Here is a 25,973-nt window from a genome sequence, read left to right on the forward strand (position 1 = left end):
GTAGTTAGTGTTATACCACCATTCAACCAATGGTAACCACTTTGCCCAACTACCAGGTTTATGGAAACACATACTTCTCAAGTATTGTTCCAAACACAGGTTTAATCTTTTAGTCTGCCCATCTGTGTAACACCCCCAACCCGTACCCTACCCGTATATGAGTCTGAGGTGTTACATTGACTTTTCAAAACCTTTACTTGTACAAAATAGTGAATAATTTTAAAACTTTTTCTGAATACAACTGACTAATTTGCATAAATTATAATCCTATGATTTTACAAAAACTCAATTAGAGCATATCGAATTTAAATCTTTATTTACATACCAACCATAATTTGTATTACAAAAATACCTACTATTAATTCTTTTCTGATCTGATCTTTGGTAAGGAGAACTGACATGTCTTGCTCCTCTTAGCTCCTTAATCTTCTCGGAACCTACGTGTGAAACACTCACACGCTAAGTCTATGACTTAATGAGGCATTAAACTTATAAAAGAACTCTAACTATATAAACATACATGAACATATCCTCTCATGATGCCACATCAAAACAATACCACATTATATGCAATGTAATATACACATATACATATCACACCCTAATTTTATCTCTAACCTTATTTCACTATCAATATTTTTATCATTTATATCTATTCTTTTAATCAACATATGATTCATTTAACCAATCAATACACACATCATCATATAAATCATATAACACCATTCATCTCACAAAAGCATATACATTACATGTGATATATTTATTGTTATCTCGTTGTTAGCCCATGTACATATGTGAGAACTATAGATATGTGAGTCTATAGAGGTTGTGCACTAATGCTGTCACCATAGCTTGTATAAATGCACCGAAGTGTCACGTAGAATTGCACCGTAGTGCCGCGTAGAAATGCACCGAAGTGCCATATAAGATATCCGTAAGGACCACGTAAAAAATTCCTTTAGATCCATAATATTCCAAGGACCAAGTATGTGTCTCAAAAGACCTCATAGATGTTCCAAAGGATACATATATGTCCCAAAGGACCGCGTAGACCCTCGACTCTTGGCATGCCAACTATACCCCTAGCTCTTATCACTACAAGAAAATATACCTTTAATGACACACGAACGATGACACACGCTAATTTATGACTTGCAAAACATGCGTGTCATAAAAAAATGTCATGTTTCTTAAAATCTTAACGATTTATGACTTACAATAATGTGTGTCATATTTAATAGTCATAATCTAAAAAATTTAGCAAATACACAGAATACACTTTTCATTGTGTGTCATCTCTAAAGGTCATCTTTTAATTTTCCCCCCATAATTTTCATCTTCACTTCTTTTCGATCTCTTTTTCCAGTCTGTTTCCCTCTCTCTACGTACCCTTTCAAACTTTTCAAATACTAGAAAAAAAGGCCCCCTCCCTTCCGTATTAGCATTCTCTCATAGCCCTTTCTCTTCTCTTCTCTTCTCATTTTTCTTCAAAATCAGTTTCGTTTCTGGGGGTTCTGTTCAACAATGGCAAAGGCTAATGTCAAAAAGGTGAAGCGGCTAAGAGCATAGGTTCAAAACTATGATTGGGGAAGATGTGGGACGGAGGCATAGGTGGTGAGGCTTTTGGCTTTGAATTCTGGGTCTAATATTGAGCCTGATAGGCAATATGTTGAGTTTTGGATGGGAACCCATGACTCAGAGCCAAGTTTTATGGATGATGATAATGGAGAATGTGGGAATTTGGGTTTAAGAGATTGGATTTTGAAGAATCCGAATATGCTTGGTCACAAGGTTTTGAAAAAATGGGGGTCTAATCTTCCTTTTTTGTTCAAGGTTTGTTCTTTTCTTTTACACGTATTTCTCTACTTTCTTTTTGGGAATTTCTTTTTTTCCTCTCATTTCCTTTGATTACTGGGAAATTTAATTTTGATTTTTGTGTGCATGTGTTTGGAATTGAGTTAATTTGTTTTCTTTTTCATTTTAATGGTAATGGATAGAACCATATCAATCATTATTTTCTGCATTGTCTTACAGCCACCATAACTCTTTGCTTCTAAATTCATTGCAGTTGCCGATAAAATAAGTAGGATGATAAGGGAAGCCTTTATGATGGTTGAATCAACCATTTTCTATGCTGAAACTACTGATATAATTAGAATGGGTTGCATTTGAAAACAACATAACCTCATTCTCATATATAGCTTTGAATCCATCAAAAACGTTCAAGATTTCACAGCTCAGGAAATATTGGTATGGCGTATGCAGTTGTGGACTGATTCTGTGTTTCATATGCTTTAATATAGGTATTTTCATTGGCAAAACCCCTTTTAAGACATGTGTAGATGATCGTTTTTGTCCGGGGTTAAGCCGAATTAGACCCGAAGCAATGGTGGGCTTAAAGAATAACCCAAACCAGTTGGAAGCCTAATCCAATGATCCAGCAGAGTAGGCCACATGATGATTCCCTGTAAAATAGAAATGGTTATGGGAAGTTAAGAAACGGGAAATGGGGAGGCATACAAGAGAATGAGGAAACTGTTTTGAAATAAAAATTAACTGCTGGGAACTAAAAAATGAAAAAAAAGGACCAGAGATTAGAAGAAAAAGACACACACGGTAGAACAAAAAAAAAAGAAAAGGGGAACCACTGAAAACACAGAACACTATCATCAAATTACAGAAAAAGAGAGACAATAAAAAAAAAGAAGGAACCACCACGAGAGGAGAAAAAACAAAGAACCCAATTAACTATCAGCAATTCCACAGTGTAAACAGGATACGAAAGAAAATAGTAGTGTAATCTTATAATTCAAAAATAGATAAAGCAGTAAAGGTACGTTTTTCCGAGGAATTCTTCTTCAATTTCTTTTATTTTTCAGTTTGTTTTCTTTGTTGTTTCGTATGTCTGCGATTGTTATTTAAAACTGAAAATTGAGAAGGGATGGGGAAACAATTTGAGTGGGCTCTTAAGCATTCATCTTTCTTCAGTAAGTCACATTCAAGATCAATACAAAGCACTAAAAGAAAGAACTAAGCATTTCTCATATTTTTCTGTTTTGGAAAAGAAATAAAAGATTCAATCAATTCTCTTACCCATATCCGATTCACACAAGAAATAACACCAATGAAAAATCTCTTTTTCATTTTCAAGGGCATTTTCCTAATATAGTTTCGAACCAGAAAATGGGAATAGAAAGTTAGGGTCGTTTACCTCGGCTTCTGTTGACGGTCAGAATTAAGGAGGGAACCATCTTGAACGGTGGCCAACTTTATTAGGCTCGATTGTATAGAGTTGTAGGACGAGAGGCGGTGATGGCGAGCTATGGTCGAAAGAAAGGTGGCCACCAAAGTATGGTGGCCAAGCAATTTAAAACATGACCGAGAGATGGAGGGGGTTCATGTGTTGAACGGTACTGTGTGTGGCTGAGGGAGAGATGGAAAGTGGAGAGAAGGGGAGGAAGCTGAATATGTTCCACGTGAATTGTGTTTTTTAGTTTAGGTTTAGGTTATATGTTAAAATTTTAGGGTTAATTAGCTTTTAGCCACCGAGTCCTTAGAATTTCGTTTAATCCCTATAGTTCTTGTGTTTGTTTTCATTTTTGTCCCCAAACCGAATGTTTTCCTATTTCCAATTTTGCATCTTTATTTTATGCGTTTTAATTTTCAGTCCCAAATGTTATGTTATTTAGTTTTTGTTATTTTAGACATTTAACTTCTGAATGGTTGCATGTTCGTTTTAGTCCATAAATCAACATTTGCATGTTTATAGTTTTGTCTCTTTATTTTACCCGCATCTAATTTTAGCCATAAGTATTCTTGTATTTAATCTTTGCTATTTTAAACATTAAATTGTTAATTTTTGCATGTTACAGTTTAGTCCCTAGGTAGAAATTTGCATGTATCTAATTATGTCTATTTATTTTATGTTCATTTAATTTTCGTCCTAAATATTGATTTGTTTAATTTACGTTGTTTAGATATTAGACTTTAAGGTTTTTGCATGTCACATTTTAGTCATGTGGGTATGTTATTTTAAGTTTATGTGATGTTGCATATTTGGCATAACATTTTCTCGGTTTTCATTTTAATTTTACAAGTGGTCTCAGTTTTATGTTGATCTTGGTATATGTAATGCATTGATAGTTTTTTTTTGTGGTCTTTGTTTAATAGTAATTTTAGCTTTAGATTTATTTACTCATTTATTTTAATCGCATGTTTAATTAATTTTTACATGACATCATTTTTGCATAATTTGCATGATAACTTCACTTGCATAACTCGACATATTCATAATTGGATTAAGGGTAATATACTTTTAATTTAAAATTGTTTCAAGGGGGCTGTCATAACTGATTTGAAGTCCGCTTCTAATGATTTTAAATTAAAAGTGTATCCCGAAAGTGAAACCAAAAAATTGATTCGTCACCTAAAATTTGGGAACGAGAGAAAAAGAAATGTTCGTTTATTTAAATATATCGAGAAAAGGTTGTTATATCTTTCAGATCTGGTCTCGATATTTGTAAATAATCGAACATTCTTTATCTTTCTAAAATGACTTGGTAATTTTAATTTAATTTGTTTGAGTGTTTTTGAATGTTTTAAATTTACATTTTTGTTTTATGGGATCAAAAATTAAATTAAGTTCGAATTTGTAAAGTTCATTGTAAAAACGTTAATTAATCGACTAGGTACCGATTTAGGGCGTTGTGGGGGTGCTAATCCTTCCCCACACGTAACCGACTCCCGAACTCGGATTTTGGTAACGCAGACCTCAATTTGTTGTTTTAATTAAAATTAATTTTTATTTAAAATGACAAAGCATTTTTGGGTGCTCAATCACACCCTAATCAAAGATTGGTGGCGACTCCTTGAACCGTATTGTTCGATCGTAAAGGAAATCCAAAAATTTTCGAAACAAGAGGTCTTTTAAATCGCATTTGTTTTTAAATTAAAAATAGATAATTAAGAATTAATGTGGTTTTCAAAATCTCACCTTTTTTCACCTTTTAAGAAAAAAATCGTTTCGACAGCTTGGCGACTCCGCTGGGGACTTTATTTTTAGAGAGTCAGGCTGATAATCGATTAATTAAATGTCTTTGCAATTGAAAGTTATAAATTTGTTTTAATTTGATTTTTTATCCCTTGTTTGGTTTTTAATAAGTTTTGTTTGTATTTTGATTTAATTCGATTAACAATTAAATAGTTGTATTGATCTGTTTGCTAATGGTTTCAGATTATTTGTGAATTGATTTTTGAGTGCTTTTATTATGTGTTTTTTCGCTTTTCCTCACACACTGCACAGTTGCATTTTCATGACATGAGCTAAAACCCCGCTCTATCCTAATTAAGTAGGAGTGAGAGACTATGCCCTCGTGTGGTTTTCACCTCCGCATGGGATAGTGGATCGCTCCTGGAGCTCACGCCTTATGGTCCTCGTGATGGTATTCACCTCCGCATGGACATAAGGAAGTGTGTTCCCTCGAAATTGAACTCGATCCCTTAAAGCCTGTGATGGACTAGGATTGAGGGTTCGGCAGCCCAATGGGGCACCGGCAAGGACAATTCGAGAACCTATTACTTTAGAACCGAACCAAGCATATAGTGAACATAGATCCCAAACTTAGGTCGAGCCAAACCCGAACCTTAAGAGTCCCGTGAGGAGGGTACACAAGGAAAAGCTTTTTGAGACATTCATTTTCGTTTTTTCGAATAAATGCATGTGAACTAGATATCATGCGGTTAGGTTTATTTGTCAAGCAAGCATGCGAATTAGATATCATGGAGGTTAGGGTTTTAATGCTCAAACAAAGCATGGGGGTAGATATCATGTTGGGTAGGATCTACTAAAGCATGATTGGGTAGCCAGCATGTGAGGGTAGGTTTTATTTGATGTTTATGGTACTTATTTTGTTGTTTATATTATGTGCACTAACCCATTTTTGTTCTATGTCTATTTTATTTTGATTTTATTGCATTCACATCTTCATGTCATCACAAGGTGTTAATTCACAAGTGATTGACTAATAAGAAGGCTGGTCATAATGAGACAAGAAATTCTTAACCATGTAATCAAAATCTGGAGATCCAGAGGCATTCAGATGATTCATGAAGAAGAACATTTGACGAATGAAGAAATTTGAACCTAACTGAAGAACGATTCATGAAGAATGACATCCGATGAATGAAGAAATTTGAAACTGATTGAAGACTGATCCACAAAGAAAGACATCATGAAGATCTTCCCTCAGGAGATAGATACAGTAATGCCAAGGACGAAAAGACCCTTCATAAAGACGTGAAGAGCACTTTCCATTGAAAGTGGAGATGGAGATCCCAAGATTCAATTCAAGGACAATCGATTTCATCAAATGTGATCAAATACGCCGACCATTTTGGATATGCAATGCCAGATTCCATGAAGAGTACGGTTCAAGGAAATGAAGAATCACAATTTTATTTTGATTACATGGTGTAATGAAATCTTGTTGTCTAAATGAAGGTTGTTCTATAGTGGTCACTTTTGGGATTAACACCTTTTGCATTTGCATTTTGCATCCACATTTGCATTCTCATCGCTTTCATTTAAGCACTTTTACATGCATAAATCATGAAAATATGAGAGTAACTCGTGAAGGATGATGTGGCAGAAGCTCTGAAATTAAATTAAAGTTACCCTGAGACGTGTTTCTGGAAAGATAGACAACAATGAATGAGATCTTAGCATGAGTTAGTAAGATCGAGAGAATTCAAGAACAGCTCGTAAAGACCCAACAAGAAATGATTGATGAAGCAAGGAAGTTCCAAGTTGAATCCATGGGACAGATGTCCAAGTTGATGAGCATGATGATTACAGTGATATATGGGGAGAAATCATCAGATGACCCTATTACACAAGAAAATATGAAGACTTCGGGTGAGAATCTGAATGTTAGTGGTGCAACCAATGTGATGATAGCAAATGATCAAGAACAGATGAAGACTTCGGGTGAGAATCTGAATGTTAGTGGTGCAGCCAATGTGATGATAGCAACTAATCAAGAACCTATTAGGGGATGTGGTAATTCAAGTCAACTCCAAAAATCAAGTAAGATTCCAGAAGATGCTACGGAGATCATACTGGGAAAAGCAAAAGTTAAGGGTGAAACTTCTAATATGAAAGTGAAGTCGGACTCAAAGAAAAGAGGCATAGAGGAGGCTCAAATGCGAGTAAAGAAGACCAAAAAGAATAAAAAAAAGAAGAAGATGACACCTCCGATTCCGATCTCATATTCAGACTTGTTACCATTTCTCTTTGAAAGTGGGCTCTTAAAGCCTTTTCCTCCGAGGTACAACACTTATTTGCGTCTAGACTGGCAAGGTGTCAAAAGATCATGCGGTTATCATTCTCAAGAGTTTAGCCACTCTACAGAAGATTGTACGATCCTGAAATTTAAAGTTCAAAACTTCATCACGGAAGGGTTGTTATGCTTTGAAAATGGAAAACCTAAGCTCCCCGGAAGCTCAAAACTTGTCGATGAAGGGAGATTTGCAAATCAATGTCTCTCCCAAGATGTTGGTCAAACGTTAAACCTTCAAAGCGAATGTTTCAGTGGTCAGTCACAAGGTCTTCAATATGATCATAATAACGGCAAGGAGAAAGTGGGATCAAAAGAGTTTTCATATAGCCAGATATATCCAAAGTTGCTCCAAGCCCAACTGATTGTCCCACGTCTGGCCAAGCCATTGCTGCCCCCTTATCCGAGTTGGTATAATGAGGATGTTACTTGTGAATATCATACTGGAGCCCGAGGACACTCCATCGAGAATTGTAGCAACTTCAAGCGACAGGTTCGAGATCTTTTGGCTCATGGAGTTATAGAGGTGGATGCTCAGCAGTTGAAAATTAATCGCCAGAATAAAGTTGATGGGGTTGAAACAATTGAAGTACATGCCAAAGAGAGTAATGAAAAGGAGAAAAATAAAATCAAGGAAAGCGAGATATGTGAAGCATAGATAAAGGACTCAACTCTTGAGACCTCTTTGATGCTAAAAAAGAAGATAGAAGTGGGAACTAACAAGAAGAAAGTTAAAGAAGAGGTAGTCCGAGACTGGCCGCAGAAGATGTCTTGGGAAAATACGACCCTCAAGGTTTTTCAAGTGCCCATTTCCGACTTGTTATCCCCTTTAATCAAGAATCAGTACCTCACTCCAAGGCCATTAAGAATGAAGACTAGCCCATCCGCTTATGGCTACGACCCGAATAGTGCTTGTGATTTTCATATGGGGGCATTAGGTCATCCCACTGACAAGTGCATACCGTTGATGGAAGAGATAGAAAATCTCGTTGATAAAGGAGTCCTGACACGAGAAATAATCGAGATATGGGGAGAGAATGCTGATGAAAACCCTAATCCAACGGGGCACCCATCATTCTGGGGAAAGTAGGGCCTTTTAGTTGAACAAGTGAAGGTTGTGCTCCACCACAATCGCATTTCCCATTTGCAACATCATGTTTGAACTTGTTTTTCATCATTTCTCAGTTTTTTAAGGATATTTTAATTGAATTCATGCTACTTTATGGATGATGAGCATTGAATCGAATTTACGACTTGAAATTCTTTGAATATCAACTGAATTATAAGCTCTTTAATGATTAGAGTTATAAATCTTTGACAAAATGACAAGGTTGAAACCTGATAAAACAAGGACCTTAACCTTATCCCCAGAAGATACAATCGAACACTATACCCTTTTCTTGCAGGATATAGCCTTCTTCTATCATAAGGGGATAAACAATAGGCTTGGTATTCAGGTATGCATAGAAGCAGGCAACATGGGGCATCTTTTGTGTATGATGTTACGAAACTGAATAGACCACACTTTTATTAATGACGTTCAATGATGATTATGATCTTTACGGATGGAATAGTCAAGCAGATGAATCTAGTTTAGGTCAGTTGCTTGGAAATTGAACTCTAACGATGAGATTTTTTGACTTTCAACAACACCTAGACTATGACAGGTTCTTCCTGACGAGCTTAAGAAATTGGATCCGTATACCCAGATTATAATATTATATGTATATAATAAAACTTGAGCTGTCCCTCTAGAGCAATTGGTTAAAAGCCCCGGCTTTATGGATAGAATTCAGCTACACTGATAAAAATGATTATATATAAAATAAAGCTGAGCTATTCCGCTAAAACAATTGGTTATAGAGGAAACTCGAAAGCCCTGGCTTTATGAATAAATTATATTCAAATCATGACCTTGATTGGATACTTGGCAATTCAGTGTATGCTCCACTGTGATTGTCAAGTCAAAGACTTTGTGATGAGATGGATCCTTCAGCTAGCCCGATAGAGGCAAATTAAAATAAAGCTGATTTCAGCTAGCCAGACAATGGCAAATTAAATCAATTTTATAAATAAAGAGTTGCGGCAAAAATGGACTAAGGGAGTTAAGGAACACTTGTTATAGTCAATTTCACACGTGTACTCAGAAATTTCATTTTTAGATCGATATTTCTGCACTGCCTTGATTAGAGGAGTCTACGAAGCTTGAACAAATGGAAGATTTCAGAGAACTGAAATGAAAGTGTTTTAAAAAGTCTAGTAATGGATTATGCTAGTTGCGTCATTTTGTCTGCATTCGATTAAAATACCAAGCCAAGAAAGAAGGGCATGTTGCAATATTCACGATGACCAAGAAGGAAATGATATTTCGGTCGTTGAAACCTTAGAAAATAAGAAGCCAACCTGAAGTCAACCCCTCAATTTTGACATTTGTCAAAGAGCTATAACCCTGAAAATATTAAAGAGATGTTGATTCTTTTGATATTTTGTGAACCCATGTTTATGATTTGATTCGATTGTGAGCCTGAATTAAGGGACAATATTTTATAAAAAATCTTTCATTCTTTGATCCCTAAAATAAGAAAAAGGAAAAAACATTTTCAAACAGGACAGTTCAAATATGGAAGGTCCTTGGAGTTGATGAGGCTCATTGTGCCTCTATTTGAGAAGAAGAATAATCAATGCCGGAGCATGAAGCATTATGCAATCTTGAAGCAGATAGTCTGAGAGATCAGAAGGACGAGGAATGGAGCTTGTAACGTTTCCTTGTGACGTTGTCAATAACCCATTAAGAAGAATATGATCTCATCATTCAGAAGAGGCACATCTTACGGCTTGTATAAAAGCACAAGACATTTTGTTAGAAGAAATGATCACTTATTAAGTGTTTAGGGCAACATGAAGAGAAGCCCTCAAGATATTCGGCTATACTGTTGTGTAGCAGCACTAGAATTTGAGCATTCAAAATCAAGAGATCTTGGTATGAAGGGAGCCGTGAATACCCACATTGGGGCATGACTGAACCCCCATCATTTTGAGATGACATGATTCAGATGAAGAAGGAATGAGCCCTACAATTTGAGGTGTTGGGGTATTTTGAAGGCCCGTATCAGAATAAGATAATGTTGCGCCATTAGTGAAGGCATGTTTCGGCCAGAGGTATTAATGTGGGGCATCTTTGGAAGCCAATGAAGACCTGTTGAACGATCATTGAATTAAACAAATAATTCCAATAAGATAGAAATGTATGAGTGTTGAAAATGGTGAAACATTGACAGTGGAGTTTACCATAAATGATCATTTTGTCCATCATCAGTTGCATTATTCCAGTGATTTCACATGCATTAATGTTGGCAAGCCAAAATATCCCATCTTAATCTCCATTGAGTTTTGGTATCCTTGTAATACCATGCAAAAAAAAAAACTCTGAGCGCTTTGTAAAAAGCTTCTCCAATTGAAAGATACAGGCAGAAGCCACAGGAAAAGATGAATGTGTTAAATATTTTACGAGCCAGTAAATATGATGCTGAATCAATGTTGCGATCATGTGTTGTTTCCATTATCCAAGATGAAGGTTGTCTTACGCAACTCCAAGGTTAAAATGAGAAATGATGTGATGAAAATGAAATTTGGATGGGTCCTCTTGGCGTTATGTTTCAAGAGTCAAATCAGAACAGATGCAACTATCCCATTGACCTTTGTGGAGTTTGGCACAGTCATGTACATAGTCTCCAAAAACGGAGAAACACAATCATGCTTCTGACCATAGCAAGAAGTTGAGAGAGAAAACATTTTCTCCGAAATAAAGATAGATAATAAAGATGACAAGGAGATAGAAGAAGATCAGAGGGCTCGTCAAAAATGCAAGTTGGAAACTATGAGTTGCTACACGGGTATATAAAGCAGATCCTGGAAAGGAATGATCAAGTATAAGAAGACTAAGTTCACCACTTTGAAGTCAAATGAAGATGGAATCGGCATTTATGAATTCATGAGAACATCATTTGCATAAAAGAAAATGCATTACACTAATACATTTAATTGCATTTGTGTTCGTGTTTCATGCATAAACACATGGTTTTGACAGATCTTCCAGTGAAAAGAGAAGATGCATGATGTCAGAAGCCCGACAAGTCGAAAGGAAGATTTCAAACCTCAAACGCAAGAAATCACGTTTAAAGAGGCATACCCTGAAGAATTGAGAGGTCTAATCCACAGAAGAAGCATTACTCTAAAAGTGATAACCATCAGATATAGAAGAAAAATAGAGATGTTCGCGTATGAAAAGAGAAATCACTCGATTAAAGTGACTTGTACACAGAAGATTGGGGCAAAGCCAAGTCTTCACCAAAGAGTAGTGAAGCAAATCCATTTTGAGCCTTCACTAACGAGTAGTGAAGCAAACCATCTTAAGCCTTCATCGAAGAGTAGTGAAGCATATCTTTTTTAAACCTTCTCGGAAGAGTGTTGGAGCAAACCATCAGACTATTAGATGTAGGAGAAAAAGCAAAATTTCTCGAGTACAAAGAAAAAGAAACGCGCGCGATGAGTTATTAACCGATTCAATGTCCCAGGAAGGGAAGGGTTCAAATGACAGTCAAGTCAAGGAAGACTCTCGCATTTAGTTGCGGCGAGACAAGCTCTCACAAGAGAAATGAATTCGAAAAGATTCTCTTAAATTCTAAATTTTTTTAGTATAATGATTTTCAAATTTTCAAGCACACATTAATGATTGATAATGTTTGATTTTCAGGTTCGACTTTCGAAGCAAATTAAACTTAAGTCTTCACGAGAGAGTAGTGAAGCAAATCATCAAGAAGTCTTCACAAGAAAGTAGTAAAGCAGAAGAAAATGTTCGAGTTTCATACTCCCTAGAGAAAGAGAGAGCGAACGTGTAAGAAGAAAATGTTCGAGTTCCATACTCCCTAGAGAAAGAGGGAGCGAACCCGTAAGAAGAAGATGTTCGAGTTCCATACTCCCTAGAGAAAGAGGGAGCGAACCCGTTTGTTGAAGATTTTTCAAGTTCTATACTCTCTGAAGGAATAGAAAGCGGACCCGTTTATTGAAGATTGTTCGAGTTCTATACTCTCTGAAGGAATAGAGAGCGGACTCGTTTTATAAAGATTGTTCGAGTCCTATACTCTCTGAAGAAATAGGGAGCGGACACGTTTGTTGAAGATCAAGTCCTATACTCTCTGAAGAAATAGGGAGCGGACATATTTGTTGAAGATTGTTCGAGTTCTATACACTCTGAAGGAATAGAGAGCGGACCCGTTTTATTGAAGATTGTTCGAGTCTTATACTCCCTGAATGAATAGGGAGCAGACATGTTTGTTGAAGATTGTTCGAGTCTTATACTCCCTGAAGGAATAGGGAGCAGACTTATCATTTGAAGACTTTTCAAGTTTCATTTATCCCGAAGTAACAATGGAGTGCTTTAATCTTTTGAAGTTCTTAGAACCATACAAGCTCGATCATCTTTTGATCTTTGCTCTATTCTCGTTACACGACAATGAGCAAAGAGGGACAGCTGTAGATGCTCGTTTTTGTCTGGGGTTAAGCCGAATTAGACCCGAAGCAATGGTGGGCTTAAAGAATAACCCAAACCAGTTGGAAGCCTAATCCAATGATCCAGCAGAGCAGGCCACATGATGATTCCCTGTAAAATAGAAATGGTTATGGGAAGTTAAGAAACGGGAAATGGGGAGGCATACAGGAGAATGAGGAAACTGTTTTGAAATAAAAATTAACTGCTGGGAACTAAAAAACGAAAAAAAAAGGACCAGAGAGTAGAAAAAAAATACACACACGGTAGAACAAAAAAAAGAAAAGGGGAACCACTGAAAACACAGAACACTATCATCAAATTACAGAAAAAGAGAGACAATCAACACAAAAAAAAGAAGGAACCACCACGAGAGGAGAAAAAACAAAGAACCCAATTAACTATCAGCAATTCCACAGTGTAAACAGGATACGAAAGAAAATAGTAGTGTAATCTTATAATTCAAAAACAGATAAAGCAGTAAAGGTACGTTTTTCCGAGGAATTCTTCTTCAATTTCTTTTATTTTTCAGTTTGTTTTCTTTGTTGTTTCGTATGTCTGCGATTGTTATTTAAAACTGAAAATTGAGAAGGGATGGGGAAACAATTTGAGTGGGCTCTTAAGCATTCATCTTTCTTCAGTAAGTCACATTCAAGATCAATACAAAGCACTAAAAGAAAGAACTAAGCATTTCTCATATTTTTCTGTTTTGGAAAAGAAATAAAAGATTCAATCAATTCTCTTACCCATATCCGATTCACACAAGAAATAACACCAATGAGAAATCTCTTTTTCATTTTCAAGGGCATTTTCCTAATATAGTTTCGAACCAGAAAATGGGAATAGAAAGTTAGGGTCGTTTACCTCGGCTTCTGTTGACGGTCAGAATTAAGGAGGGAACCATCTCGAACGGTGGCCAACTTTATTAGGCTCGATTGTGTAGAGTTGTAGGACGAGAGGCGGTGATGGCGAGCTATGGTCGAAAGAAAGGTGGCCACCAAAGTATGGTGGCCAAGCAATTTAAAACATGACCGAGATATGGAGGGGGTTCATGTGTTGAACGGTACTGTGTGTGGCTGAGGGAGAGATGGAAAGTGAAGAGAAGGGGAGGAAGCTGAATATGTTCCACGTGAATTGTGTTTTTTAGTTTAGGTTTAGGTTATATGTTAAAATTTTAGGGTTAATTAGCTTTTAGCCACCGAGTCCTTAGAATTTCGTTTAATCCCTATAGTTCTTGTGTTTATTTTCATTTTGGTCCCCAAACCGAATGTTTTCATGTTTCCAATTTTGCATCTTTATTTTATGCGTTTTAATTTTCAGTCCCAAATGTTATGTTATTTAGTTTTTGTTATTTTAGACATTTAACTTCTGAATGGTTGCATGTTCGTTTTAGTCCATAAATCAACATTTGCATGTTTATAGTTTTGTCTCTTTATTTTACCCGCATCTAATTTTAGCCATAAGTATTCTTGTATTTAATCTTTGCTATTTTAAACATTAAATTGTTAATTTTTGCATGTTACATTTTAGTCCCTAGGTAGAAAATTGCATGTATCTAATTATGTCTATTTATTTTATGTTCATTTAATTTTCGTCCTAAATATTGATTTGTTTAATTTACATTGTTTAGATATTAGACTTTAAGGTTTTTGCATGTCACATTTTAGTCATGTGGGTATGTTATTTTAAGTTTATGTGATGTTGCATATTTGGCATAACATTTTCTCGGTTTTCATTTTAGTTTTACAAGTGGTCTCAGTTTTATGTTGATCTTGGTATATGTAATGCATTGATAGTTTTTTTTGTGGTCTTTGTTTAATAGTAATTTTAGCTTTAGATTTATTTACTCATTTATTTTAATCGCATGTTTAATTAATTTTTACATGACATCATTTTTGCATAATTTGCATGATAGCTTCACTTGCATAACTCGACATATTCATAATTGGATTAAGGGTAATATACTTTTAATTTAAAATTGTTTCAAGGGGGCTGTCATAACTGATTTGAAGTTCGCTTCTAATGATTTTAAATTAAAAGTGTATCCCGAAAGTGAAACCAAAAAATTGATTCGTCACCTAAAATTTGGGAACGAGAGAAAAAGAAATGTTCGTTTATTTAAATATATCGAGAAAAGGTTGTTATATCTTTAAGATCTGGTCTCGATATTTGTAAATAATCGAACATTCTTTATCTTTCTAAAATGACTTGGTAATTTTAATTTAATTTGTTTGAGTGTTTTTGAATGTTTTAAATTTACATTTTTGTTTTATGGGATCAAAAATTAAATTAAGTTCGAATTTGTAAAGTTCATTGCAAAAACGTTAATTAATCGACTAGGTACCGATTTAGGGCGTTGTGGGGGTGCTAATCCTTCCCCACACGTAACCGACTCTCGAACTCGGATTTTGGTAACGCAGACCTCAATTTGTTGTTTTAATTAAAATTAATTTTTATTTAAAATAACAAAGCATTTTTGGGTGCTCAATCACACCCTAATCAAAGATTGGTGGCGACTCCTTGAACCGTATTGTTCGATCGTAAAGGAAATCCAAAAAATTTCGAAACAAGAGGTCTTTTAAATCGCATTTGTTTTTAAATTAAAAAGAGATAATTGAGAATTAATGTGGTTTTCAAAATCTCACTTTTTTCACCTTTTAAGAAAAAAAATCGTTTCGACAGCAGGCACATCCGGATAAAGAATTGGCCAAAGAATTGCATAAGTTGAAGCGAAATCTCTATAAGGATGCTAATCATAAACTTGAGATGGCTTTGGCCATAACATAATTCAGGGGCCTTTGTGGGTTTATTACTTTTGAGGTAATACATGAATCATGCTCGGTTTTTTGTGGTGAAACTTCTCTTTCCTGGTTGTCTTCTTCGAGTGAATTACACTTGCCTTTATGTTTGCTAAAATTCTTTAATTATATTGTTCTCTCCATGATCTGTGGATCTTGTAATCTAGGTCTTTACCTAATTGCATGCTTGATTCACCTTGGGCTTATGCACAAATTCACAATTTTATACTTTTTGTACTGTTGAAGTCTTGAAGATGGCATATAGTAATACTAATGTGAAACTTGCAATTTCTAGAGAAAAGTAGCAAAAACGATCAACAAACAGAGGGAGGCTTTATTGAAACTACAATTTCATCTGGTCACTTGCATGAAACGAGTCACAAAGGTTATGATGTTCCAAGCGCTGCCACTGATGACCTTAAGAGTGAGAACCAGGGAGATGCAGATGGAAGTGGCAACTCTGGAGCAGATGAGAACGATGTGCAGAATGGAAGGCCTTTGTCTCCTGGAACACGTGCATTGATGTATGATGAAGAAGACACAATGTTTATGGAAGTGAAGTCACCTAATTTATTAACAAATCATTCTCGAAATGTCACTCAGAAATCATCTAATGGCCATGAGTTCACAGAGGTCTATGCATAGCAGGAAATGCTTGTTTTGACATTGTTTCGTGATTTTCTTAATAAGCTCATTACTTGTGGGAGCATAAAAGGTAAGCTAGTTGGTTTCACAATTCTATACTCCTAATTTTGATAATTTTATTAGGGGCAATATCTGGTCAGTGTTCCTTATCAGAAACTCTCCAAAGAGTTAAGTTACTACCTCCATTACAATTCACACTATTACGACTTTTTTTAGGGCTCTAAATTAACTGATTAATGTTGAAGGTTCTACTTTTGGGTGTTGAAAAATTCAGAATTGAAAGAAATAAAAGATTAGTTTTCTTGTCTTTTTATCCCATCTTGAGATTTATTTGATTTTCCAACCTATATTTTCGATTCTCATTGTAAATCTTAGGTGTTAGTTTCAATTAACGTTCTTAAATGCTTATTTGACCTAATACGTTTCACAGAGACAATGTAGTCTCCGTCGGCTAGAAGTGAAAAAAGAAGTAAACAAGAAGCCATGGAAAATGGTGCTGGAAAATTCGGGAATGCAGCAGTTAAGGAGCCTTATCCTAGCAGAATTGTAAAGTCTCCGATCCCAGCACCTGTAGAAACAGGTCACGCTTTCCCTGCAGTATCTTCTGATTTGTGTTTTGTATTAGTTGATGGATGCTTCTTGTTTGTACTTACCATTTTCTTTGATTCTGCCAACTATTGTCATATATATGAAACAAGTATTTTTTTTCTTCTTTGTAGGAGCTTCTCGGTTGATCCACTGATTTCTTGTGTACAGGCCCGGATGGTAAGGGCATATTAGTTTAAAATATTGTGTGCAAAATAAAATCTTTATCGTGAAGCCGAAAACTGCTTAGATATATCGAAGTGTTAGCAGGTGAAGATTGTTGATTTGCAGTGCCAGGTAATATTTTGTAGGATTATCCGTTACCGAACCGAACTTAATTTTACTCCAACCCTTTACATTTCAATTCCCTCTCGTTCAACGAACAACGGATTTAAAGACTTCTTACTGTGGAACGTCTCTGAAAGAATTCTTCATGGAAACCGTATGTACTTAACATATTTGATTGTTTTCTTTTAGTTTTCTTTTATTTATTATTTATGTGGATTTAAAACTGGTTCAGGTATCTTGATATGTTTCCCACCACTTTTGGGAATCCGTTATGGTTTACCGATGATGAGATGTTGGAATTGAGAGAAACAATCTTGTATAGAGCAACTGAATTGCGGGTAAATATAAGCATATAGTTTAACGTTTCTCTTGAAAATGAAATGCATGTAATTTGACTACCCATGATGATGAAAGTTAGTGTAATTGTTTTATAGAATTGAATTTTTTGGTTGTTAATTTTATTTTTAGACTTGAAGGCAGTGGCAACATGGGAAGTTCATGTCCCAAAGGTAAGCATTAATGCATTATTATTTGTAATCAATAAGCTTAATTCTCAGTATTATTGGAAATGTTCTTTAATAAAATGTAAGTTCCACTGTCAATATGCCTTTTGTTCCTAATATTTTCTGTGTTGTTAATTAGTTCCCTTTGTTTGGGGCTCTGCTGCTATGCTTTTAACTGATCTATGAATTTCTTGTTTTTGCCTTTATAATATCATTTGTGTATTCTATTTTTCATGCATATAGCATCGCAAGCCTATTCCAAAGTTAAATTACTATTAATAGTCTATTCTCGAGGACATTTAACTTATATGTGACTTATGTGGTTACCAACTGATCGGTATGTAATTTAGTAATCTAATTTGCTAAATCAGTGCGATTGAGTAATTCTTATTTCCATACTTTATGCATTATTGTTCGTCTTTCCCACCTTAGAGGGATTGTAATTGGAGTTCTATGTGCCAAGGTGGGTATTTGAGTTGTAATATATTTCCCGTTTAGAAGTTATGAATTAAGCATGCTGATAAACATAATTGAATTATTTTGATTCTTAGTTTTGACATAATTGGACTGCTTAGCGTTGTACTATTCTTGTTCCTTATCACTTCATTTTCAATTTTATTTTGTAGATATACTATGAGAAAATAACAGATTTATTTGATCCAAATCAAAGAAACCTGCAGGTAGAATGGATTTTGTGCTCTAATTTTGGGAAGGGTTCGGGAAAAATTGGTGCATCTGATGTTCCTACTAGTTCAGTTGAAGTCAATGCTCATTCGCAGTCTGTTTCAAGAGTTCTCGACTCTGAAGAAGCAACTTCAAAATTGCAGAAGAAGCTAGAGGAGTTGCATCTAAGATCTTATAATCTGTTAGTATCTTCTTGTGATAATCTGATAACATTCTTGGTTTTTTGTTTTCAAATAGCCATAGGTGATGGATATTATGTTTGTAAATTAATGTGAATATATTGTATGCAAATGGATTGCTTATATATAATATGATATATATATTTAGTATTATGAGGCATTAAATGTGATTTAGTTTAATTATTTGTCAATCTACAATATATATATATATATATATAATAATAACAATAATAATTTTTGAAATACAATCACGACACACGAATGTGTGTCATCTCTTTTAATGGCTTGTGCTTCAATGACACGCAATGTAAGTCATACATGCGTGTCATAAATTTATGACACACAAATGTGTGTCATCTTAATTTATGACGGGGGCTTCAATGACGCTCAATGAACGTCATAAATACGTGTCATAAATATGTGTCATAAATACGCGTCATAAATTTATGACGCACAATTGCACTTCATCTTAAATTCATGTCGATGGCTTCAACGACAGGCAAATGTATGTCATCCGCACCCATAGATGACGCGCAATGCGCGTCATTAAAAGGGTTTTTTCTACTAGTGCATGACACATGTCCTGGGCATTATCTTTTATATCTTTTTTCATATTCATGTAAACATATCACATATTTATATAAACTCGTAGCTTCATTCATATATACATGTAATCACGTAGTTCATGTAAATTCTCATATCATTTTGTATTCATATATCACCTGGCATATAACACTTCTCATGTGTTCCTATAAACATGTCATTTCTTGTAAAAATCACGTATATCATGTAATACATATAACTTATACACTTTCTTATATGTTCACATAGGTCACATCATATGAATCATATATTTTCATATAGTTTATGTTTTATTCTCTTATGTTCACATACATGTAATACATATCAGGCATGGTTACACAGCTTGTTTCTATATAACTTGCATATACTTATATTCTTTTTCATATAATCACATAGTCATATAATATTTCATATGATCTCATAGGTTATATCATATATAGATACATATTCAATACTCATAGTCACATATCTTATCTTTTGTTCTAATAAGTTCATATTTATCATTTATCACATAGATTCTTATTGCATATTTCATATCATATTCTTATACCACTAATTCCTAATATAGTTTAGGTTAATGTCACTTAACTTATTTTTCTCTTTCACTTATTCATATAATTTCATTACACCAATTTCTATAATTTATTACAACATCATGTACTCCTTTTCCTATAATTGATACATTAATGCCATATAATTTATATTTCTAATTCCTATAACATCCTCACATGATTTCAAGTACTTTGGTACTATACTTCATATCATATAAAAACCTAACAGTTTTAGGTCATAGTTCATTTAACATATCGACCTCCCTATATTACTTATCTAACATATTCATATACTCATATCACATAATAATTTCACCTGACTATATTTTATGTTCATTTCATGCTTAAATCGTATAATATATAAGTCACTCATATATAGTTTACACTACATATTCAAATAATCTTATTTGAATCTTATAGGTAATTGTTACTTATCTTTTCTCATTTCCCTTTTACCAATTTACATGATTTATTACACTAACCTTTACAATAACATATGACTTATATCACTTATCTCACAATATTTAAATACTAGATTATTCTATTTATTTAATTCAATTTCATATAACTCTTATAATATTTATCACATTGTTTATATTATTTCTCTTGTTCTTATGTAAGCACATATGTCATGTCTTGTTTACTTATGTTCATATATATATATATATCATATAGCTTATGTGACATATATGTCACTTATATCAGTTCCTATGTCTTATCAAACTAACATATATTCATACAAATCATATCACACATACAATAACATATAACTCATAACAAACATATGCTCATGTTCATGAATCCATACATAATATTATAGGAAATAAACTTGTCGCAAGTCTTATTTATATTAAATATTATATACTATCTAATATGTACTCACCTTGGCCTCACTAAGTTCTAATCCCCTTTTATGATTTCTTTTCTTTCGATCAAATCTTAACTTGATATTCATTTCGGAACTTGTTCGTGCTCGATATCTACACAATCATGTATTTATTCTATCAGTATCCAATAGATATACTATAATCTATCATTTCTTATACTGAAAGAAAGATTTATTCCATTTCTATTAAAGTGCATCAGTACACTCTACAGTGTATCGATGCATCCCTTAACATGTGCATCGATGCACTACCCATGCATCGGTACCCAATTTACATTCGATGTTTCCATTTTAAGGGGATGCATCGATGCACTCCTTATGCATCGATGCACTAATTACATTCGATGCTTCTTTGTTTGAGAGTGCATCGTTACACGTTGAAGATGCATCGATGCACACAACCCATAATTTACATTTTAAGCCCGAAAATTCTTACTTTGCTTTCCAATTCTACTTATTAACTCCTCCTTATGACTTAAAACTTATTTATACATATGCAAACCTTCTTATAACACTATAACTCTTCATCATCTCTATAATTCACCATAATTCTTGAATCAAAGAATTTCATCAAATTTTCCATGTGTTCTAAATTCAATTCTATCACTTCTTAATTAACCCTTTGACAAGTCAAATCCATCTTTAGAACCTCAAAAACCTTTCTATAACAAAAGTTCATTTCTACACCCTTAATATAATTTCCTTTTAAATTCTCTATTCTTGATGTTTAAAGCTTATATAAGCTTTCCTTAAGCTTACATAATACTCAAAGAATCAAAACCAACTTATAAATCCAAGAATTAAACATCTGAAATTAAACTCACCTTTAACTGAGGCTTACGGGGAGAAGAAGAAGAAGCTGCAGAAGAAGACTTTGGATACATCTCCTCATTTCCCACGTTTTTATATACCTTAAAAAGAGAGAATAAAAAATCTTCTCTTAGAAAAGACCATAATACCCTTGTTACTTTTCAACTTTACTATTAAATCCAACATCAAATTTTTCAATTAAAACCATGAACTTTTAACTTATTTCGAAATCTAGCACATAGTTTTCAAAATTTGCAATTTAGTCACTGACCCTATTTTGGGATGTTATAATCTGTCTCTGGATGGTAGGTTGTACTAAAAAGAGTGGTAGGTCCAAGCTGTCTCATTAATTCCTTCCAGAACAAACTTGTAAAAGTTTTGTCTCTGTCAGATATAACTATCTTGGGAGGTCCATGCAACTTATAAACTTGCTCCAAATAGGTTCTAGCTATTTCTGTTATGGTATAAGGATGGGAAATAACTAAAAATGACCATACCTGGAATATTTATCCACTATTACCAGTATGCAATTAGATTTCATTGACTGTGGCATTCCTTTAATAAAATCCATGGTAATAACTTCCCATGCCTGGTTAGGAATCTCAATAGGTTGTAACAAACCTGGTACTACCACATTCTCCCCTTTAGTTCTTTGGCAGACTTCACAATTCTTCACATAAGTCTTCACCTGATTTTTTAAACCTTTCCAATAAAAGTAAGGTTTAATTCTCTGATATGTGGCTTGTACTCCAGAATGACCTCCTTGAGGGGAGTCATGTAAGCATTCTAATATTTTCTTTCTTAAATTTCCATGCTCCCCTATATAAACTCTCTTCTTATACCTTAGCACCCCTTTAACTAGTTTCCAATCAGACTCTATATTAGAATCAATAATAGAACATGTATTAAATTTGTGACCCGTAGCATCTCCTTGATAACTATCTTCAATTTCTTTCACCCACTCTGGAATCAGAACAGTAATCATTTGTAAACACTCCCCCTTTTCTTCAACTTTTTCAATCTTCTCTTATTCTTCAATTCTTCTGGATAAGGCATCTGCCACTACATTCAATATGCCCTTTCTATATTGTATAACATAATCTAAACCCAACAATTTGGATAATCCCCTCTTCTGAATAGTAGTGGCTAACTTCTGCTCCAACAAATGTTTCAAAGGTTCATGATCTGTTTTGATTATAAAAAGACCATTTTCTAAATAGTGTCTCCATTTAGATATAGCCATAAGTATAGATATATACTCCTTTTCATAAATAGACAGTTTCATATGCTCTGATATCAATTGTTAAAATTTGGAAGAGCCAATACAGGAGTTTCACACATAGCTTGCTTCAATTTCATAAAAGCTTTTTCTGCTTCATCATCCCAATTAAAAGCTCCCTTTTCAGTAAATTTGTCAATGGTTTACTGAGTTCCCCATACCCTTTAATAAACTTCCTATAATATCCTGTAAGTCCTAGGAAGCCTCTCAAAGACTTGAGATTCTTTGGAACTGGCCATTTTTGCATTGCTTCCACCTTGGTAGAATCAGTAGAAATTCCTTCTACTGATATTACATACCCCAAATACTCCACTCTATTCTGTCCAAAGAAACACTTACTTCTTTTTGCATACAATTGATTTGTCCTCAAGGTTTTCAAAACCACCCTCAAGTGTTGCTTGTGAGTTAAAAGATCGGGACTATATACCAAAATATCATCAAAAAATACCAGCACAAACTTCCTTAAATATGGACAAAACAGTTCATTCATTAATGCTTGAAAAGTGGCAGGTGCATTTGTTAAACCAAAGGGCATTACCTTGAACTCATAGTGCCCATGATGTGTTCTAAATGTTGTTTTGGGAATGTCCTCCTCTTTAACTCTGATTTGCCAATAACCTGATCTCAAATCAATCTTAGAAAAATATGAAGCTTCTGCCAACTCATCCAACAAATCTTCTACTGCTGGAATTGGAAATTTGTTCTTAACTGTCATTGCATTCAGTTGTCTGTAATCCACACACATTCTCCATGTTCCATCCTTCTTCTTTACCAACAAACAGGGTGAAGCAAATGGACTCCTGCTGGTCTGAATAATTGAAGCAGACAACATTTCTTTAATCTGTTTTTCAATTTCTGCCTTCTGTGGATGTGGAAATCTGTATGGCCTTAAATTTATTAGTTGAGTTCCTTCCTTGAGAATCACTGCATGGTCATGGCTTCTAATAGGGGGCATTTTCTTAGGTTCTTCAAAAGCATCTTGATACTCCTCTAGTAAGGTTTGTAATTCAACTGAAATTTTAGACTCCACTGCCTCCATACTAAAAATATAAGTTTCTCCTATCAGTTCTGGCTCTTTTTTAGTAATCTGTTTCAGCTTGGACTCTGAAATCAATTTTATAAAAGAACCCTTTTGTTTCCCTTCCAGTTTAATCTATTTTTCTCCCACTTTAAAAGACAGTCATTTCCTTAAAATCCATAAGAATTGGACTATATTGACTCATCCAATCCACTCCTAACACCATATCACTCCCCCCATATTCAGAACTCTAAAATCATACTCAAATACATTTCCTTGCATTTTTCAGCTCAGCTTGTTACTCTTGGCAGTACTGAATAATTTCTCTCCATTAGCAACTGTAATAGCCAGAGGTATTATGTCCCATACTACCAGTGAGAGCATTAATAGAAATCTCCAAAGCTCTTTGTTCCTTATCATTAGCTTCTTCTTCTCTGTCTATTTCCTCATCTCCCTCTATATTTTCTTCCTCCTCCATCATATTAAGCTGCTTCAGTTTACATTGATGACCAGGAGTGAATTTTTCTCCACACTTAAAACACAAATTATGTGCTCTTCTATACTCTATCGAAGTCTGTTTATTTGGAGAACTGATTGTTGAATTCTTCTGAATATTTGATGTACCAGCAAACTTTTATGATTGAGGTTGTGTCCCCTGATAATTATTTTTTAGCAATGACATCTTCTTTTTTTTCTTCAATTTCCAATGCCAATTCACACAATCTGGCCTTCCTGTAAGCTTCATCCAGACTTTTAGGTTCATGCATCCTCACTCTATGCTTAATTTCCTCTTTCAATCCACTCAAGAACATAGATACAAAATATTCTTCTCCAAGATAAGAATTGTGTTGTAGCATGAATGGCTTTAGCTCCTCAAACTTCTCTTGATAAGTCTCCACTGTGGATTTCTGCAAGAGTTTACTAAATTCCTCAATCACATTAATGTAGTTCTTATCACAGAACCTGCTGCATACATCCTCCATAAATTCCTGCCAACTTACTTGACCTTTCTGCATAATATACCCATTATACCAATTTTCAGCCTTACCTATCAAATACATTGTTGCTATTTCCATTTTCCGTTCCTCAGGAATTGCAAAAATGGAAAAATACTTTTGGCATTTTTTGAGCTAACTCCTTGGGTTGTCACCATCAAACATCTGTAGTTCTATTTTAGGTCTTAGGGTAAAGGACTGATTTGGTACATTTTTCTCATACAAATAGGGATCTTTAGAGAGTGAAGTACTTCCAGATTGATGATTATTCCCTCCTAAGTTCAATTTCTTGTTGGAAATAGATGATTTATAGTCTTCTGGTTTAGGAGCTAATACTCCAGGATCTTCAGGATAAAAAGAATATTTCTCATACTCATTTATCACTGTCACTTATGTAGGCTTTTTCCCTTCAGATTTAGGTAAAGATGCAACAATTATCTGATCATTCTTTTCAGGAGTATCCTGCCCAGATTCTTCACTCACCTTAGATACACAGCTCAATATCTTCTGCAGATATCCTTGAGTTTCATCCATCCTGCTTTCCAGCATCTTCATTCTGTTTTCCCATTCTTCTTTTTGTTCTTCCCACCCTCTAGGAACCCGATCTTCATTCCCAGTCTCCTCATTACTACTTGATATAGCTGTTGATTTCACTTTATCACCCATATGTTGTATTCTCTTCTGCTTACCCAGCTTGACGTTGGATCTTTGCTAAGCTCTGATTACCAATTGTTATGAACCTTAGTGAATTCAAGAAAGAATTTAGGGATTTAGAGAAATTGAGAAGAGTAGAGTTGAGAGAAAAGATGAAATTTTCATTAATTGCCAGAATAGATTGTTTTTCAGTACAATATCTCCTTATATTCATTCAGTACAAACAAATCTAACAGAATTTATTATGTACAGCTAGCAGTCAACTGATTCCAACATTCATTCACGTGTTGGGCTGTTCATCAGCAAGCCCAAACTGGTGGCTCCTTCCTAAGCAGGCCAAGTCCATTCTGATGCAGTTGGACTCTTGTTGGTTCTCCACACGGGTCTCCTGATCCAAATTATAAGATTGTTTCTTCTGCTCCAGGTAAGTATTCATTTCCCCCAATTCCTCACTCGAAATCCCTAATCCATCAACAGAAATCCCTAACATTTCCCTTTTCTCAGCCTATTTCTCTGCCATGTCCATAACATTTTCCTTATTCCAATGCCCGTCAAGATACCTTAGTGTTTTGACGGTTATGAAGGGATTTTTTAACGAGGCCTCCCTTTCTTATAAAAAAAGCATATAGATATA

General features: G+C 34.6%; 1 long non-coding RNA gene and 1 pseudogene across 1 annotated transcript; one reads left to right on the forward strand and one right to left on the reverse strand.

Annotated features, from left to right (window-relative positions):
* Positions 1–25,973, reverse strand: part of LOC120151324 — a 40,019-nt pseudogene that overhangs the window by 12,137 nt on the left and 1,909 nt on the right.
* LOC120151373 lies at positions 1,825–15,627 on the forward strand. Its single transcript, XR_005518606.1, has 3 exons — positions 1,825–1,836; positions 2,307–2,339; positions 15,568–15,627. It is a non-coding gene; the product is annotated as an uncharacterized LOC120151373 (long non-coding RNA).

This window comes from Hibiscus syriacus, unplaced genomic scaffold (genome assembly GCF_006381635.1).
Source record: "Hibiscus syriacus cultivar Baekdansim isolate YM2019G1 unplaced genomic scaffold, ASM638163v2 tig00111053_pilon, whole genome shotgun sequence".
Lineage (NCBI taxonomy): Eukaryota > Viridiplantae > Streptophyta > Magnoliopsida > Malvales > Malvaceae > Hibiscus > Hibiscus syriacus.